This window comes from Brassica napus, chromosome C1 (assembly GCF_020379485.1).
Source record: "Brassica napus cultivar Da-Ae chromosome C1, Da-Ae, whole genome shotgun sequence".
Taxonomy (NCBI): Eukaryota; Viridiplantae; Streptophyta; class Magnoliopsida; order Brassicales; family Brassicaceae; genus Brassica; species Brassica napus.
This window is the reverse complement of record NC_063444.1, coordinates 37,097,371-37,118,085: the sequence shown is the minus strand read 5'-3', so window position 1 is coordinate 37,118,085 and position 20,715 is coordinate 37,097,371. Positions and strand designations below refer to the sequence as shown.

General features: G+C 31.1%; 1 long non-coding RNA gene across 1 annotated transcript; it reads left to right on the top strand.

The window, feature by feature from the left end:
- The first annotated feature begins 6,353 nt into the window (after nucleotides 1–6,353).
- Nucleotides 6,354–19,864, top strand: LOC106453511. Its single transcript, XR_007317940.1, has 2 exons — nucleotides 6,354–6,383; nucleotides 6,973–19,864. It is a non-coding gene; the product is annotated as an uncharacterized LOC106453511 (long non-coding RNA).
- Nucleotides 19,865–20,715: the final 851 nt, after the last annotated feature.

Genomic DNA, 20,715 nt, shown 5'->3' with positions numbered 1-20,715 from the left:
TGACATCGCAAACCTAACTAAGGAAGAGACCCCAATCATTAAATTTGCAGACATGCCAAAGAAGGAGACGATTTGGCATGAATTAATCATGTAGATTTCTTTCTTTTTAAAGTTGCAATGATGACATCCTTAAGAACTTGTTGGATGCAATGATTATAATGTCATTGACATACATCTTGATATAAGCACGATGGACCCCTTTCATGAAACCAAATAGGCTTGCATCGCTTTTGCACTGCGTAAACCTATGATTACTTAAAAATATGCATTTAGCAAAACAGAGAGAGATAGAGTTTTGGGTTGTGAGAGTGGTTTTGATTGGGGTAACAAAGACACCCAAAGAGTTTGAAGTGAAAGTAAGATACTAGTTTGTGAAACACAATGGTGAATGAGATTTTTTGGATAGAATTTGATGGGAGGAGGTTAAGAACACATACATCTGCGCGGAGTGCTTTTACCCAGAAACTAATTGGTAGATTAACTTGAAACAAAAGGCTTCGTACTGTCATTATTTATAGTACGTATCATCCTCTCAGAATGCCCATTTTGCTGGGACGTATAAGAACATGAAAACAGGAAAGTTGTTCCGCTTAAAGCAAAAAGATCATGGACTTGTCTACTGTTGAATTTACTTCCATTATTACATTGGAGGATTTGATCTTTGTTTTGAATTGTGTGTTTGACACTGTTTGCAAAGTGCTAAAATTTGGGAAGTATTTCGCTTTTTGACTCTTAAGAGGTAAACCCATAGAAAACGAGAGAATTGGTAAAAAAAAAGGCAATAATATTTGATGGCACTGAGGCTTGTGACAAAGGATGTCCTTTGATAAGGACTAATCACTCAATCCAAGTATCAAAGTAGTATAAAGAGTGTCAATCCAATCCTAAGTCTATTCAAGCAATGAGAATACAAATCATTCTATAATCTAAGTCCAAACAGTATAGTGATTGTGAGAAACAAGTAACAAGAGCTAAACAAGAGAAATAACTGAAACTTTCAATCAATAAGAGAAATAAGACTCATGAGCATCGGCATTTGACTTCTAGTGACTAAGATCCAATCTAGAGGGGCAAGCTATCAATCAATATGTTTCCTTAAGTCTAGATCACAATTATAAACAAGTTATTTCCCAAGATGAGTGTTCATTTGCAATCAATGATCAAACATCAAAACATCAAACATCAATTTTCATTGGTTCAATTCAATCAAGCAATCATTAAGAACATGTCTAATAACTATCTAAGCATCCCTAATATCAATTCACCTTGGTTAAGCAAACAAAGAGGAAGATCAATTTGATTCAGACATTTCATCAAATACCTTCCAGGCATGAAGTGTCCAGAGATCTAGATTAGGGATATCAAAACTAACCTAGTATTAAGAATAATTGATAAGAAAGGAAACACATAGATCTTAACCCTAAACATCCTAGATCTTCAGTTATTCACTCTAATCACCTTCACCCATGAATCCAAAAAGAGTCTACTTACTAATCTTCGTGATAAACCTTAAACCCATGATAGATTCAAGATCAATCATTTTAAGAAGATGAAATAAACTCAGATTTACTCAAGAAAGAAAGAAAGATTATACTACTAAAGATTCAAACTTTCACCAAAGTTTGACCTAAAAGAGTATTTATAGGTCTCTAAAAACTAGTGGCCAACCCTACATATCTGGACAAATCCATATACTAAATAAAGTTCAAAATGTCTACAGTCTAGGAGTAGTCTCATGAACCCGCTCCACACACTCGTTTTAGTAGTCGTAAGGTCCATAGTTTACTTGCTTCTCCACTCTGAAAGGTCACTCCGGTGCTTGGTCTTTGATGTGCTGAGATCAAGTCATGGAGCAGTTTGCGTACCTCGCTGTGGTCCGTCCCTCCAATGCCCGTCTGAGTTGCAGCGGTTTTGACAGCTCGCCCCAACCTGCACGCTCCAATACTTGTGACGATCTGAGGTTTAAACGATGGTGTCTTGTGCAGTGCAACGTAACTAACCCGTAACATGCACCCCCTCCGATGTTAGACCATGATGCAGCGCTCGTGCTCACCCGCGACCTCTGAGTCACTCTGCTACTTGACTCGTTTTCAACTGATCTTCGAGAATGAGGGTTATAGAATGGCCTCGATGTCCCGCTTCACGTACCAGCTCTAGTATGCGCTAGGTTCACACTGAGCTCTCCATCAAGCTGCCTATTACCCACTATAACCCTTGATGGTTTTATTCGGAGCTGGACGATGAGGCCCTGAGCAAATCGGGTTCTGCCATCCGGTCCATATAATCTCTCTGGTGCTCGTATGACCTGCAGCGATCACTTCACCTCACTCTACACCACTCGCTTTATAGCTTGGATAATCTGCTCCGACCAAAGCACAATTTACATTCCCTTTTGGCTTAACGTGGCTTTAAACTCCTCAAAAAGCTCCACAAAGATACTCCAACACCTGATAAGAACTTATGCATGGAAATGCAACCTAATGATGCCTATATGCTAATAAAAATGGTCAATATGCAAGCTAGATGGATGATTAAATCACTGAAAACACAACATATCAAAAATCATAGTTTAATATATCAAATGGAGATGAACAGTCGAGGCAGAAGGAAAAAAATGCTTCTTTATTTGTTTGCCAAGTTGACATGCGTTACAGAGAGGAGTTAAATCCTTTTTATTGCAAGGCAAAGCAGTTGAAGATCATAGAGAATTAAGAGTTTCATTGCTAGGATGAGTTAGACATATGGGCCAATTGTTTGAAGACGTAGCCATAAAAGAGGAAGAAAGCGTTGAGTCTTTATTTGAAAAAGGAAAAACAGGATAGAGATCTTCATTGTTGTCACTAAGGAGAAAAGCCCTCCATGTGTGAAGATCCTTCACAGAGGAAACGTTGAGTCTTATTTGAAGAAAGGTAAACATGATAGAGATCTCTATTGTTGTCATTGCGGAGAAGAGTCCTCCGTGTGTGAAGATCCTTCGCAATTAACCAAGAGGGTCAAACTCAATGGAACAAGAGTTATCTTTAGTGAAACGACGCATTGATACAAGGTTTTTTTATGATTGATGGAGTTACAAAAATAATGTTTAGCTTTAAAGGTTGAGATAATGAAGGGAAAGAGAAGGAACCAGAAGAATGTATTGGAATGCAAGCGCCATTGGCAGTAGTAACATATTTCCCAGTGTCATAGTTAAAAAATGATTTCATGTTACCTGCAGAGTTTGCAAGGTGTAATGTTGTGCCCATATCCATGTATTGTTGCGAGTCAGACGGATCAATGAGGGTCATTGTGTTGAAGGCAAAGCCAAAGTCCATAGTAAGGTCCAGTTTCTATTTTTCAACATGATGTCCATGAGCATGAGAGAATGATGAAACTGAAGACATGTTAGGACGAGGGCCTAGAAGAACTTGTTGGGGAGCTTTCAGTTTATGTTGTTGACTCTATTGTTGCATTTGTTGAGATAGCCACATCGCATAACCATTTATCCCGAAAGGCGCATTCCATTTAGAAACTGTGGGCGCGATTGATTGTAGAAGCCTTTTCCACGACCAATTGTTATTCTTTCTTCCTATGTTACTATTAAAGCATTGTTGATTTAGCTATGTGTTTCTCCGATCAGTATTTGAAGTAGATGTGAGTAACACTTTTTCAGAGGAAGAAGAATCCTTGTGTGTTAGAGAGGTTTTGGTGCCTCAATTGAGTCCATCTTCTTCAAGAATAAGAATTGATATGTCCTCTACAAATTTGGAAAAAGGTTGTTGGTCCCTTTAACATATAAGTAACCAAGGTGCGTTCTGTAACAGATGAATCAACATTGGTCAACAAGTCCGAAATTGATTTCAGTTTTTGGTAGTAGGTGTGAATGGAGAGATCACCGATTGTCTTGGTCTTTAGGGAGTGATCTAGTTTGATGGTTCTGGCGTCTTTGTTGTCATAGAAAAAAAATCAGTTATGACCCAAGTATCTTGTGATGTTCTTTTTGTCTAGAAAGTACTCCAAAACAGGTTTTTGGACGGTGTTTTATAGAGCCAAAGCTTGACAAGACCAGCTCTTTTGATCCACGCCTCGTAAGTTGCGTTCGACGGAAACAATGTACCATCAAATTCATCGGAAACATCAAAACTCTGATAGTGTGTAAAGAAGAGTTCAGTCTAAGAGTCGTAGTTATGATTGTCAATATTGAGAAAATGAAAATGTGGGATTTGATGTAGGTAACACCGGATGCACATTCAAGCTGGTTTCGGAGCAGCAGCCATTGGAAGCGATTAAGAGAGAAGAAGAAAAAAAAAAGATGAAGAAGAAAGAGATTAAATGATTCATAAATGTAAATGCTCTGACACCATCTAAGCAGCCCTGATACAGGTACAGGGACTGGAAACGGGTACGGGAACGGGCACGGGAAACGGGAAAACCAAAAATTTAAAATACGGGTACGGCTGGGATACTGCAATAAAATATTTCTATATATAACATATATTATATACAAATCATAAATTAAATCTATAAGTAATACAAAATTTTAAAAAAGTTTAATTCTAAACATTGTTTTGTTCTGTTTTAAGTTTTAACTGGTTTTTAGTTGATGTCATTATTCTATCGTTTTGAATATTCTGAATAATAACCACTAAATCAAAATTTCAAGAAGTGTGATATTAAAGACGCTAGTGAAAGCATGTATAAGTCACATGACATGAGGTCATCTTCTTCTTCTTTAAACCTAAATTATGTTTTCTTTCTTCGACAGCTTTTATCTGTTAGAAATTTGAAAATAACTTGGTTTTCAAGTTTACGAACAAATTTGACTATGTGTTAGCATCTACACCTCTAAACTATTGGCATCTACCCCTCTAAAAGTTTTAATTATATCTTTTAATCTTTTCAGACTCAATAGAATAAACAAATATGGTTTAACGTTAGACTTCGTAACACAAAAAATCAATCGGAATCGTCTATTTTGCTTGGAAACGTTTCTGAGACGTCTCTAATCTCTGACCAAGCCCGTCCCCGTTGAGTCAGGCCGTCCCGGGTACCATACATGTGTTGGGGACGTTTCCCAGGCGTACCCGAGCCGTACCCGTCCCCCCCCCCAACGAACCCGGTACGTGAGACGTCACCAAGTTGGCGTACCCGTGCAACCTAGGACACCATATAAGTAGAACGTTTTCTCTTGAAAGGTTTTACTGCATTTACTGATAATATAATATAATCTGTTCCACAATATCTCGGATGTACCCATCAAATGTTCTAACTAATAACAGAATATTATTGGAATTTATTAGTGTGCATGTATGTATATGTATCGAGTACACACTCGTGTGACTCCCGACAAATCTTGGAATGTTGCGAATGTATATGGCCCAAACATCTGACGTACGTGACGAGTTAAGCCAAGGCCAACCGCAGAGGAGAGAAACAAAAAAACCAATTCATGTTACCCATACCGTACGTTAGCACATGCACGTGTGATACTTAAAACCTCTGTACTAAACATCTTAAATACTTGATCCAAAAAAATATACTTGATGAAAATTTAAGAAAATACATGTATCTTTGCGACGGTAATTTCTTGCGGAAATCCTTATATTCGGTTAGTTTATGAATCATCACCTATATGTTCTCATATTTTCTGTAATAAATATGGATTTTATAAAAAATATTCAAAAAATATCACTAAAGATTTATAGACTAAAAGATTTTTTTGACGTAAAAATATATTATTATTTTATCATAAATAATTTTTTAAAAATCAAGATAACTGTAATCTATTTGCATCATATAATGACGGAGAGTGGTTTTACTTCCATTACACTAAAAAAATATTTATAAACATATTATTAAATTTACAGAAATCACCTCTTTTTGGATTGAATCCCAATTTTTCTGGTGCAAAAAAATTAATTAATTAATTGTTGAGTATGTTTAATTTAATGACAAAAAAGATTAATTACTTTTTTTTTTGGTTAAAGCACTGGAATAAAAATGATTTTTAGTGTAAAAGATTAGCTTAGAAGTTGTTCTAAATAGGATTAGCTTAGAAGTTTGAAAACGCGTTTAGATAGAAAGAACACACATAATAAAGACTAAGGTTATGAATATTACGTGCGTATACACTTAAGCGCATGCGGTTACAATTAAACTCATCTATTTATTACAAAACACAAAGAAAACACATAGGTGGTTATAATTTTAAAAATAAAAGAAAAAATTAAAAATATATGTGTGTTTCAGAAACACGTTTGAAATGCACTAGTAGCTAAGTTGGTGTGGGGAGGTGGGTAAGTGGGTGTTGATTGCAAGTTGGTGAGATATTTTTTTTAATTGAAAACTTCTATATAAGGCTGTTGCATTTTCATTTGATGCATACGAAGTTGTTGACACATTTCAAGGTACGTATTTATCCAATTTTGTTTTTCCATTTCAATTTTTTTTTGTCATTTCATTTTTTTAAAAGTTATTAAATATAAATAATTATGTTTACACTATATTTAATCTAATTTGCATTGATGAAGCAGAAAAAAATTATTTTAGAGTTTATAAAATAAATTTAATATAGACAATGTAAACTAATATATACGTTCAGACTTAATTATTTAAGTTAGAAATATAAGAAAAAAAATTAGTTGTGCACAATATATAATGTAAAAAATGTTAATTTCTACTTATAAATTATATCTTTGAAAAATTTAACAAATCATAGATTTTATGTGTTAAGAAAATTATATATGTTTATAAGTTAGTTTATCAAATGTCTTTAATTTTTTTAATCAAATTAATTATTGTTAAAAATATGATACTGTTCACATAATAAATAATTTTTATCATAGATAATGTTGGATAAATAAACATTTAGGAATATGTAGGTTTAAAAGAGAGAGAAAAGTAATTTTAATACTAATATAATTAGGAATAAAAATATTGTGTAATTCTGATTTAAATTTTCAATTTAGTATTATTAATATTATGATAATAATGCAGAATGACGTCTAATTGTCGAGGGAACGCAAGTGCTTCGGGACAAAGAGGTCGGAATGCTTCTAATGAAACTAGAACTAGAGTAAGTTTGAAAGTTAAATATTTTACTTAATGATATAGATGCAAAAGATGCAATTAATTAATATATATATATATATATATATATTGTAATTTGTAGACTACAGAGAGATTTAAATGGACGTACGAACAAGAGAAAAAATTGATTGAATTGTTTGATGAGGCAATTTCCATGTCAAATTATAGTCTCAAAGATCCTAAGGCTCATGGCAGAGTATATGGTTGAAAATTCAATCTTGCATTTAACATGAATATAACTTACGCATTTTTCAAAAATAAGCTTGATGAGTTCAAAAAATCATACAAGATGTAGAAGTTTCTGATGAAATCCACCGGCATTTCGGTGGATCCTGAAACATCTATGATTTACGCATCTCCGGAGTGGTGGGATAATCACGAGGCGGTAATAATTAATAAATATTATATTTATATTATCAACTATTAAGACACATATAACTAAATTGAAATTATATATATATATATATATATATATATATATATATATATATATATATATCTTTTATATGGATGTAAAATAACAAAATCGTTCAACCGAGAGACACCAAAATTTTGGGATGTAATGGTACGGTATTTTGCATTACATGATGTATATTCGCAACCACAATATTCTGCGCGACAAAGAAGAAAAGAGATAATGAATGAGGGACGAGCTGATGATTCCACACATGGAAACTCATATTTCAAAGGGGGTGACATGCCAGACACTGAAGTTCTAGAGATTAAAGAAAATGAAGAAGTATATCGCGTCAAGATATGAATGAGAGGTATATGGCAGAGATCAAGTCACAAGATCCTGGAAATTCAATTGTGGGACATAAGATGAGTGTGGTCCCATATTGGAAATTTAGACAAAGAGTGTCTGATATACAAAGAGATGTCAAACTCTAATTAGTACGAATGCCTTTTGGGAAAGATCCCAAAAGTAAATTCATGCGGACTTGTCTCTTATGCCCAAAGTGGAAAATATCGTACTAATCAGACAATAAAGAATTAGACATGAGCTTAATAAATCCCAACACCCTCAACGTCAGACCGCATCTTTTGTCCTTTGTCTCGAACAGAACCAGGATTGATCGATCTGGTTGGTCGGCTCGTTTCCAACCAACTTTCTGGATATTTTCAGAACAGGTACCTGGAATTTTAGCTATTTTCATGTTGACCCTAAATTTCTTTAATTTGCACATTGTCCTTTTTATTTTATATCAAAGAAAATGGACACATATAAGCAATGTAGACACCTAAATACACATCTAAACAGCGTAAAACAACATATATCATTGTATAGAAATTTTAAAATATGTATTTAGAAATGTAAGAAGACAAATCAAATTGATATCACTCAATTACTCTAAGGAGTGATTTACTCTCTCAAATAAGAGGTTCAACTGTTGTATTTATGGATCTAATCCACAAGGAACTAGGACACACAATAGATCTAAACAGTTTATGATTAAGCTAGGTAAATTATGAAAATAGTAAATTGCAAGTAAGCGAACAAGGTAGTTGTTCAGTTGATTGGTTTAAGGTTTTGTAAACAATTATTAGAAAGCATTAGATCTAGGGTTTCTATTTAGGTAGTTGGCATTATAGAGGTATATAATACTTAAATGTCAATCCTAGAACTCGACTTATAGTGTAAAGATATCCAGCTTTTGCATGTGAGTCTTATGTTTTGACTAAGTCCAATATCTTAGATGCCGCTTGTTGATACGAACTGAACGTCGATCGATGTTATGGTAAGAATGTCGATCGATGTTCTCTTAGACGTGCGTTAGCGAGTTGATCGATAGGTCACTAGTATTATCTAAATCAGCTTCCGCTTGTTTCTAGCAATAATAGCTCAAATGAATTAGTTTTGGTGCAGAACCTACCGACGTAGCAGAACCTACCGTCGTAGTTGTCCACAATCCTAAGTTCAAGGTTCTATTAATTAACCATAATTCTTTGAAGGATATTTATCACCTTAGCAATTCTATATTTTGGGCTAATCCCTCTTAACCGATTTGGACCCTAAATCTAGCAAGTGAATTACTCATACATAGCAAAACAATTCATAAGCATAAACTGAATAAAATGCATAAACAGATTAAAGTTAGAAATACAGGAGTTCCAATACAAATCTCTGAAGGAGTCTTGGATATTCTCTCCAAATCTACTAAAAACCCTAAGTGTTGTTTGATGTGAAAAGTAGAAAGTAAAAAAGCGTGTTTTGCCTAGAACAATGACAGAGCACATAAATATTAGGTTAAAAGTCGGAAAGGGGTATTTCTTTAAACATGTCGTGACTTGGGATTTTAGCTTGCTGGAAACCTAGCTGAGTTTTGCGCGGTTTCGCTGTCGATCGACGGTACAGGGTGTGCGTCGATCAATGTTTGTCTCTGATCGTCTACATTCAGACATGTTCGATGGTCAGCTACGAGCTTCCTCTCATTTTATCTCTAAAATGCATCCAAATCATCGCTTTTTACAAAACACTCATGAACATGTACATGTGTTAAAAAGACTTCAAAACATAATAAATAGTTCCTAAAATACCTATATACCATGGCTAAAAATGGGTAAAATCAATGGTATATCAAAAACCTAATGAAAAAAAAAAATCCATATTTTAGCCTAACTAGATCTAAAAAACTAGCTAATTCAATTTAGAGTAACTGTTGTAATTTGATATCTCATGATTTTAATAAGTTTTAGATTCATCTTTTACCTTATTATGATCATTTTAGGTTGCATTTAGGTCTTTGTGTTGCATATGCATACTCATTTGCATATCATAAGGTTTGGAATGCTCGTTTGAGAAGTTTGGGGCTAAACCGTGGGTTATTCTTGCTATTTACAAAGTTTGGGTCCGAATTGAAAACATCCAGAAGTTCAAGGTCCATCTCTGCAAATTTAGAATACTCGCTTGGGTTATTTTTCACAATCAAAAGATTCGGGGCCAATTCGAGAGGTCCTTTATGCAACTATAAGAGTTTGGGGCGAATGTGTAAATAATCAAGATTCCGGGGACCTGTTTTGCAATTACTGAAGAAATCACCATTGGAGAGAACGAGCTTTCTCTTGGTCGATCTGTAGGCGACGGCGTGGCTGAGAGCACGACGAAGACGTGGAGATAGAGAGGCCGTGAGCCAGTGACGACGAAGCCTGAAGATAAGACCTCCACGAGCGCCAACGGCTATGGCTGGCTCCAGCGACGTTGCGACGAAGGAGAAGCACTCCAGGGCTTCAGGACAAGCTGTCACGGCTCGATCTGAGACCAAGACGGTGATTCTGAGCACAGCCACAGAATGATGATGATGACGGCATGAATCGTGGAGGCGCGTCGTGACAACGATTGAAGTCTCCGCCATGACGGAGGATATGAAGCTCGACGACGCAGGTTGAAGGCTCGCGGGATCGTGAACCCACGCGCACGAAGAGGAAGATGCGTCGACGTCTCGACTCGGGTTGAAGGCACGCGGGACAGCCTTACCGCGCGCACGAAGAGGAGCGATCGACGGCCTAAAGCGGGTTGGGGCACGCGGGTTCGCCTACCCGCGCGCATGACAAAAGAGTTTCAACGACGGTCCAACGCGGGAGAGTGGCTCGGGTGGGAGTTGGAGATTTCAACCCGGGTCGAATCTTTGCCTTAGTCGAATTTTAATGTTTTTAAAGGGCTTTTTAGATTTTTTTTAATAGAAACAATTAGATTTACCAAAGCCATATAAATACTTTTGTAATCCGAAGAGGGGAGATCATCTTATTTTCTATCTAATCACAAAGAATTTTGAGTCGAAAGATCTAATCTTGATCATTATCTTTTGTGATTGCTTAGATTATATTGATCACTAATTATGATTAACACCAAATCATTATTGATTCTTGGGTTTATCATGACAATTAGTGAGTAGTCATCTTTAGATTCATGGATTAGGGAGACTAAGAATGATTAAGCTAGATCTAAGGTGTTTTAGTATAGATCCATCTTGTTCTTTGCTAGTAGAGTGCTTTTAATGCAATTTTAGAGTTGGCCTCTCTAAAGTTGAGCTTTAAGCATTTCACACCCGAAAGGTGTTCGATGAAATGCATGAACCAACTCTACTATGCTTTTAACATTCTTTACCAAAGAGATTTGATGTTAAAGATGTTAAGATGACTAATAGACTTGAACTTAATGATTGCTTATATAATATTCAACCAAAGAGATTTGATGCTTGAGTTATCTTAGTGAATGAGCATTCATCTAGAAATAGAGTTTGTTTAGGATTGTGTCTAGGTCTAAGGTTGATAGATTGATTGAAAAGTATCACCTTTAGATTGAAACTTGATCACCCAAGGTCAATTCCCTTAGCCCATGAGTTCTTCCATTCCATAAGAAAAGAAAGTTTTATTTTTTATTGCATTTTAGTAGTTTTCTAGTTCAAAATCATCTCACCAATTGATAGCACTTAGATTAAGCATGATCTTGCATTCCCTTTACTTTAGAATCACTTAGAACTGGTTTAACATCTTTTATACTACATTGATTTGATCTTGAACCCTTGAAAAGTCCTTCATCATAATTCAATATGTTAAAATAAATAATCAAACTGGTTTGAATTCTTACACCTAAAATTATATGTCTAACTATGATAACAATATATACAATTAAATAAAATTTTATTTATTTTTCATAGATATAAATTTTATAAGCATTTTAAAATTTCTAAACAAATGAAAGAGTAATATTAATCAGTTATTACGATTTAGTTACTATATGAATATTTAAATATGTGTATCAGTTTTCGAATATTATTGTATATATTGGCTTATGCAACTCTAATTGTATTAATACTTAGCAACTCCAGACCGCTACGCTCTGGTCGCTACGACACTTAGTCTTTTCTAGGCTCCCTTCTCGTAGCGACCATACCATGTAGCTACGTGTGGCCACTGTGGATTCTGCTTGTTAGATAGCGACCACCTGAAGTCTTGTTGCTTTGATATTTAGTCCATAAATCTGTTTACGCCTCATTATTTACTCTTTTGACTCAAAGTACTCTATTCACCTCCAAATTCACCAATTAGCCTCTACAACACCTAATAACGGCCAATGCAATGCAAAATTCTCTAAATTCATCAAAGTGATGTCCAAAATGATGTTAAAGATCCCTAAATGATGGTTGAGAACATGCAAAAACACAATACATCAATCTAAACCTATAAAACTTGTTGATTATTTTGTTTGTCATCTCATATTGAACCTTGATCATCATATATCGATTAATTTGTCCTATGGATCCACCTTTATCATTTGATTGAAACTTAATTTTATTCTTTCGTATTTGAATTTGAGATCACATTTGTTTAAATTCCGTAGGATTGTTACTTAGTTACTAAACATCACCTTTATTGTTTATATTAAGTCATTGTTTGTATTCTTTTTGCTTGTGATCTTCCTAGATTAGATTGACTCCCTACACGCTACAATGACTTGATTGAGCTTGCAATCTAGTGTTTAAGGAATTAAACTTTTTACACATCACAAAATAATTATTACTAATCAAATAAACCTATATTATTGAGTTTTGAAAAAAATAACTTAAGCATGATTCATAAAAAGAATCTCAAATATTTTATTTTTCCTTTTTGTTATTTTATAAAATAAAATAAAAATTATGAATTAAGACTAAAATAGAAATATTGATAATGACAAAAAGGCAATTTGTCAGAACTTGACTCAAAATTTGAATTTGAATGCAAATCTATACCCTAAAATAAAATAAATGAAAAAGTAACTTAAAAGATAGAAAGAATACAATTATGCTCTTATGACCAAACAAAAGAACTGTATACATTTTTTTACTGTTATAACCCTAAAAATACTTCTTGAGACAATGAAAGCTTCTACAAGAAGACTTCTCAAGAAGATTACTCTTGTATTTAATGTTAAAATTAATTTATAATTTTTTAAGAAAATTATTGATTAAAAATAAATTCAAATCATGTAAATATAAACAATTATATATCATGTAAATTTTAAATTTAATAAAATTGAATTGTTTTCACATAGATAAGTGAATATATATTGCAACTAATGTTCAAGTAATGTTGAAAATTTTAGGGTTAGATTTTTTAATTTTAAATATATATATTTGAAATTAAAATTTGATGTAAGTGTTTAGTTTTTTATATATTAAAAATTTCATCAGTTGATTTTATACTTAATAAAGTGGTTATTTCTATCTAATTAAACTATTTGATTTTAGAGTTTAAAGTAGAAGATTTCTTAAGAAGTATGCCAAGAACTTATACAAAACTTCTTTAGAAATTTTATGGAACGTAAGGTAAATTTAGAGTTGAATAGACTTCTTGAGAAGTCTACTATCATGTGATGCATTAGCAGATTTCTTGAGAAGGCTGGTAAATTGTAATGCATTACCGGACTTCTCGAGAAGTTTTCTACACCCAACTTTTTAACATAATTGGAATTTTTTTCTTTTTATATAATTTTTTTTTTACACATTTCCTCACTTTCTCTCAAATGGTTGTAACAAAAGTGTAAAGTTTCTTTCTCTAAAATTCTTTAATTTTTCTCTAATCTCTTAACACCAAACTTTATATCAATATCTCGTCTCTTTGTTTAATGTCTTTCTCACCCATATATCTTCTTCTTCTTTTTCTTTTGCAAGTTGTTCATTCCATGATTTCCATTCCCCCTCCTGAAAAGGTAAATTTATAAATTTTAAATATGTATTTTGGTGTGTTTTACGTGTTAGACTCTAATAAAAATATAGATTCATCCCAATGTTATTGTTTTGTTTATTAGTTAAGCATAAAATTTTAATTTTTTGAAGTTCTTTTTTTTTGAAGCTATTTTTAATGTTTTTGAATTTGCAAGTTTTCCGATTTGAGAACAATATATCATACTTCAGACTTTTTTATAAGAATTTATTATTAGAATCATGTTATGCAAACTGCCAAAATATGTCAGATTTTATTTTTCACCAATTGTTTTGTATGTTAAACTAAATAAAATTAGGAAAAATTGCCAAAACGGAACAAAAATTCAGCATGGTTGTTCTCTTTAATGTATTTTTTTCATAATCCCAAAACTAACCTTTGATTAATCTTTTTTTTTTTTTTGTCGTCAACTATTACATACTCATACGGACTCTGTAAACTAAACCGGGTGATCTGCATCCATGTGAACGACAAAAGACGGTTGCTTCCTAGCACTGCGTGCTAGTCTATCCGCCATTGTATTTTGCGTCCTTGATACATAGATGATCTCTGATCTGGTGAAGCTCTCTTTTAGGGTCTTGACATCCTCCAAGTAATTTGCAAAAGCTGGTCATTCATCTGGTTCCGAAACCATCTTCACCAATTGAGAACAATCCGTTGCAAACGTAAGGTGAAACTGACGTAAATTCCTCATACATTCCATTGCCCAAACTGACGTAAACTGACGTAACCTTTGATTAATCAAATTAGTCAAATAAATACATTTTAATAGTATTTAAATATTAAAAAACGAAATAAAAATAAAAAATTAATAAAAAATATATATTTATAAATAATTTTAAGTCAATATTATAGAATATATTAATAAAACTAATAATATAATATATTTAACGTTTTTATATTAATATAATTTTTTTGATATAAACAATTTAATTCAAAATAATTATATATATTAATTAATTAATAAAAAGAAATGAATATATAGATAAAAATTAATTAACATAAAGAGAACCCAAAAAAAAATTTAATATTTTTTTATAAACTGTACATTTAAATTTACAGATATTTCCAAAATATCGACAAAAAGTTTTTATACGATATTCCACAATATTTAGTGTATGTTAACTATTTTATAAATTATTTAAATATCTTAAAATTTTATTAAATATTTTAAATGTTTAATCATATTTGATAAATAATTTTATACTTTAAACAGTTATAATAAGTAACACTTATATACTAATATTTTTACTGGCAAAAAAATAATACTAATATTTTTTCGATACTTATATACTTAAATTCAATTATTACTTTTAATATATAATGTTAATTAAAAATAAAATATTATCATGCATAGCATGGACAATAACAGTTATATATTCCCGTGATATACACAATTGAATTTCAGATAATTCTATAAATAAAAATATTAATAAAAAAATATATACATATATAATTTTTAGTCTATATATGTTTGTAAATATTTCAAAAACATTGAATATATATATATATATATATGTTTGTAAACATATCAAAAATCAAAAATATTTGGTTATAACGTTTTAGGCATGCACAAAGATTACAATTATGTTTAGAATATTTTTGCGACCAAATATACACCTTTTAGGAAGTTAGAATATTTCAAATATTTTTAGAATATTTTCTTATCTGAAAATTCTTTAATTTTCGCAAAAATCAGATATTCTTATCTGTATAATGCATTTTCTACACTGCGTAGAGCGAAGACAAAAATTCTATAAATAGATTCTACCTCATGTAACCGTCAAAGTAATGTTTAGATTTCACATTCCGGGAATTGGAGAATACGTAATAAAAGTAGAAGATGCATTCTACTGAAGAGTAGCTATCTTTACAATTAGTAGAATTCACATTCCCTCTAATTAGAATTTTAAATAAAATTAGATTGTTCGTTCTTAAAAAAATAGACGAACTTGTTTAATCTACTAACCCATTTTCTATAGAAGATGAATTCTACTTTTAGTAGAAGGTAATTTTAAAATTTAATTTATCAAGTTTTTCAACAAAAAAAATATCAGTTTGTGTATATGGGTGTTTTATCAATTATTTCCATTTTTTTACAATTTTTTATTCACTAAAACTATTTATTTTATTAACTTTTAGAATTGGAAAAGGTAAAAAGGAGAAAAAGTGGACAAAATTTTTTTTGATACCAAAACGGAACAAAATTGGGCATGGTTGTCCCTTTAGTATAAATTAAGATACTTTTTTTTTGGGGTCAAACATTAATATAAATTAAGATACATATCTTAAAAATTATATATAGATATATATATCTATATATATAGTGTGTGTGTTTAATATGTTAAAATCAAATAAAATACAAATTCATTGTAATCATATATTTTATTATTTTTGTTGTAAAAGTTATAGTTTCAAACAAAAGAAGTATATTTTTGGTTTTGTATGTTAGATTCAAATAATTATATATTAAAATTATTGTAATTGTTTTCTTCTTATTTAATTCTAAAAGTTTTATTTTTCAAAGTTTTTTTCTACTTTGAAACCATTTTAAACATTTTCGGATATGATGTTTTTCAGATCTGAAGACTATATCTTACTTCATTAACACATTTTTTGAGAAGACTTCACCAAAAAAGTCTGATAAACTAATATTTAAGCAGGAATTAAAAAAATTAATGAAATTTGATCGCAAATTAGAAGATTTCTGGAGAAGCCTACTAATTTGGGATCAAATTTCATTGAAAATTTTAATTTCCCGTTTAGGGTTAGGAGACTTCTTCAAGAAGTTTTCTAACCTATAATGCATTACGAAACTTTTCGAAGAAATCTTTTATAAGAGATGCTTTCGAATAATTTGGACAATAGTGTTCTTAATCATATTTCACTTTCAGCCATTGGTTGTATAGTAAGAAAAAATGTAAAGAGATGATTTTGTTTTGATGTTTTTATAATATTATAAACAATATGTCTACTTTGTCTTCAATCTATTAGAAGTTATGTATTTACTACTTAACAAATTCCTTCAAATGATCACATTATAATATCACATATGTTTAAACTGACGTATTACTTTTGACACGACACGACACAAGTTCAATATAACAAAGTCAAACATATCACATTATAATATGACATATGTTTAAACTGACGTATTACTTTTTTGTGTTTACGTAAGTTTAAACATCTGACATCGCAAATTTTAACAAAATATTTATGTGTCAAACTTATATTTTAAACTTTTTAAACTGAACCATTCTGCAAAAATGACATTAAAACACATTAGCAAATATAAATCATCATCTTCAAACTTTTTATCAGACCACACTTCTCTGATAAAAAAACAGATAGCATAGCACGCAGTGTAAAGAAGCAATCGTCTTTCGTCATTCACATGGATACAGTTCTCCCGATGTGGTTCAAAGACTATGTATAAGTTATTGACAACAAAAAAAACCAGAGCACATTTCTCAAGGGGTTAACCTCATCATTATATTCAATAATATTATAAAATTCGATTAGGAGGTCTAAAATTAATAAATACACATGAATAAACAAAGAAAATATTCAAAGTTTATTTAAAAGTTGGAAAAAAGGTAAGTTTACAGTTACAAAGTAATGAAAGAATACTTCTCAAGAAGTGTACTTTAATGTTATTTATTCAGTTACAAAGTAATGAAAGAATACTTCTCAAGAAATCTGCTCAATTAGCATATTTCTTAAGAAATATTTTATTTTAATTTATTGGGTAATTTTTGAATTTGGATAATTTTTTTATTTTACCAGAGCAGACATCTTTAGAATTTTTCTCTAATAATCATGTTAATTTTGTAATTAGCCAAAATTTTACAAAAAAATATTTTTCATAGAAGAATTATGGAAAAATTTACTGTGAGTAGATTTCTGAAAAGGATTTTTTACTATTTCACAAAATCTCCAAAATGTCGCAGGAAACCTGAGTAGGATAATTTTGAAATTGAAAATGTTTGACTTTATAAGAAAAGACCTCTTCGTAAGTTAGTTTTAAATATACCTATTTTTATTTTTAACTAATAAAAAAAAATAAAAATATTTGTCCTTTTTGTAAATTAATCTTAGTACAAAATATTTTATGTGTTAAATTTGATTGGCTTTTAGAATTGGCGACTTTTAAAACCAACTTTACATAATAATATTACAAAATATACAGAATAATAATTATAATATATTAAAAAAATTTAAAAATAAATTTATGTGTACCATAGTTATATATATATATATGTGTCTGTGTGTGTGTGTATGTGTGTGTGTGTGTAATTTTATATTGTAATGTAACATCTTGTAGACTAATATTTTTGGGCTTATTTAATATATACTTTAGTCTATAATTTTAATGAAGTATAGTTTTGCAATTATAATATTTCTTAATTTATTAATTTATTATAACATTTTCCGGTAGATGTTGTTTGATAATCCATATCTCAATCCAAAACAAAATCTGAAGGTTACTTAAAATTTGGAGTGACTTTCAGAGTTCTTTATTTTAGAACCATTACCTTATAAAAGTATTTTTAATTTACATATATATATTTATTTTACAGTCAAAATATTATAAATTTTAGTTTTATTACTTAATAATTATATTATGACATAGAAAATGATAAAAATAAAGACTATTTAGTTTTTGAAAAAAATAAATGGGTAAAAATTGTAATTTAAATATAAAAATAATAAATAACTAAAAATAAATATGCTTAGTTTTACTATAAGAAAGTTAAAATTTTGTTATTATAAAGTACTGCTCCTTTTATCCTATTAATAGAATCATATATTTGTATATTTTGTTAAAAAAAATATCATTTTATTGTTTATTAAATTGTGTTATATTTTCAACTGGCTCAGTTTGAAACTAAAATTTTAAATTAACGAACAATGATGTATATAATTTTGATTGCAGTTATTAATACAAATTTCATGATTTTAATTATTTATTTTTGATAGTAAGCATCTTAATGCATAATACAAATTTTTATTTTCTATTAATGGTTGTCTTTTGGGACAAACATCTTAAAAGTTAGTAGTTTTTACGATGATGCTCTAATATATCGTAAATTGACTAAAACAGTGCCATATTTTAAACTTTGTTGACGATTCAAAGCATCTCTATGTCCAAGTTGGCATTTACATGGATATGTGAATACATAAAAAGTTCTTTTTCCGATAAAGATATTTTTGCAGTTGCACTTTTGTGACAAGAATCCATGAAGCCCTTATCCTTTTGCTCATTGTAAAGATATAACAGGACGATAGTGACCATGTGCATTCTAAAAGTTGTATTTCCTAAAAAAGTACACATAACCAAATATGTGCATGCTCTTAAAACCTAATAGAAGTCTTATTTAAATCTACTAATTTCTAACTCATAATCGAGAAATACTTTCAAGAAAGAAGAAAAGAAAATAATGGAGAAAATTGGGGATATGGAGGGCAAGATGGTGGAAATGGGGATATGGTCTATGCCGTGTCCCGAGGCCTCCACGCCTCAACTCTCTCGAATAAAGTATTGCGGCTCTTGGATGAGCTCGTACGGTGGTTGGACCTTGTTCTTGTGCAGTTGTTGGTCTACCGGGCGGCTCGTCTTACTGCGGTTGTGCTTCTGGAGGGTTAGATACCTTTCTATCCGCTATCTCTATATGGGGTTCCAGTTCAATGGGTGTAAACGGTCACAACGAGTTGGAGTGGAGACGACAATTTTTGGGACGACTCGATGAACGACGGCATCGTTTCCGGGTGTTTCGGGTCGTGTTCCGATTCTTTGTCGGCTCTGGTTTCGACAGAGCGGTCTGAAGCTGTAATAGCCGTAGCTTCAAGGTTTAAGGGCACATTTCTCTCGGTAGCGCGCCCGGCTCTCATTATAGACTGGTCTCGGTTTGTAAGGTCCGCGCTTGGCTCGTAACTAACCTGGTTCTTAGTCTTTGTCCCTCTACCTTCGTGTTCGTTTCATTCCGTTTAGTTATGTTGTTTAGTTTCATTTTCTGCATTCCGTTATTTGTTTACTATGTAATATCTGTCACAAATTTAAAAATTGGTATAACCAAAAACAAGTTTATCATGATATGATTGTACAATTTATCTGCAATGGATATACTTAAGGATACTTATCGTAATATATACTGATCTGCAATGGAAATACCTAAGGGTACTTATAGTAATATACACTGATCTTTTTTATATCATGGAACATAGTGAACTAGCAGTTTGAAAACAAAAAAAAACATAGTGAACTAGTTTTACTTTTATGTATGATTGTAGTCAAGCATGCGATTTTATAAGGTTTTGGATACTAAGCGCTGACTAGACTTCATATTTCCGAAATTAGCAGTTTGAAAACAAAAAAGAAACATAGTGAACTAGTTTTACTTTTATGTATGATTGTAGTCGAGCATGCGATTTTATAAGGTTTTGGATATTAAGCGCTGACTAGACTTCATATTTCCGATCTAGTCAAATACCGCAAAACCATAGGAATAGTTAGTTTAAAAGACGTTACCTATTTATTAACTCATGTGCCATTAATATTTTGTTAATTTTAAATGGCACATTTATTTTGTCTCAGCGTTTCTCTTGTTTGATACTATAATTATATTCAATGATCTATAATTGAAGTATCTTTTGATACCGTTTATAAACATGGATAACGATATAAAAGAGAATTATTTGGAAATATAGATAATAATAATAAAAACTAAATATAGTGTATTTTAAGTAATTTTATTAATATAATCATATTAATTGTTTTTTATATTTCACTTAGTTTGACAATTTCATTAATTATATTATCTTAACAATATATCACATCATCAATTATAAGATCACAATAATAATAGGGTAGATTTTTATTTATTAGTTAATAAACATTAATTTTGTACCAATTATAAAATAAAAAATAACTGTATTTTGCATATG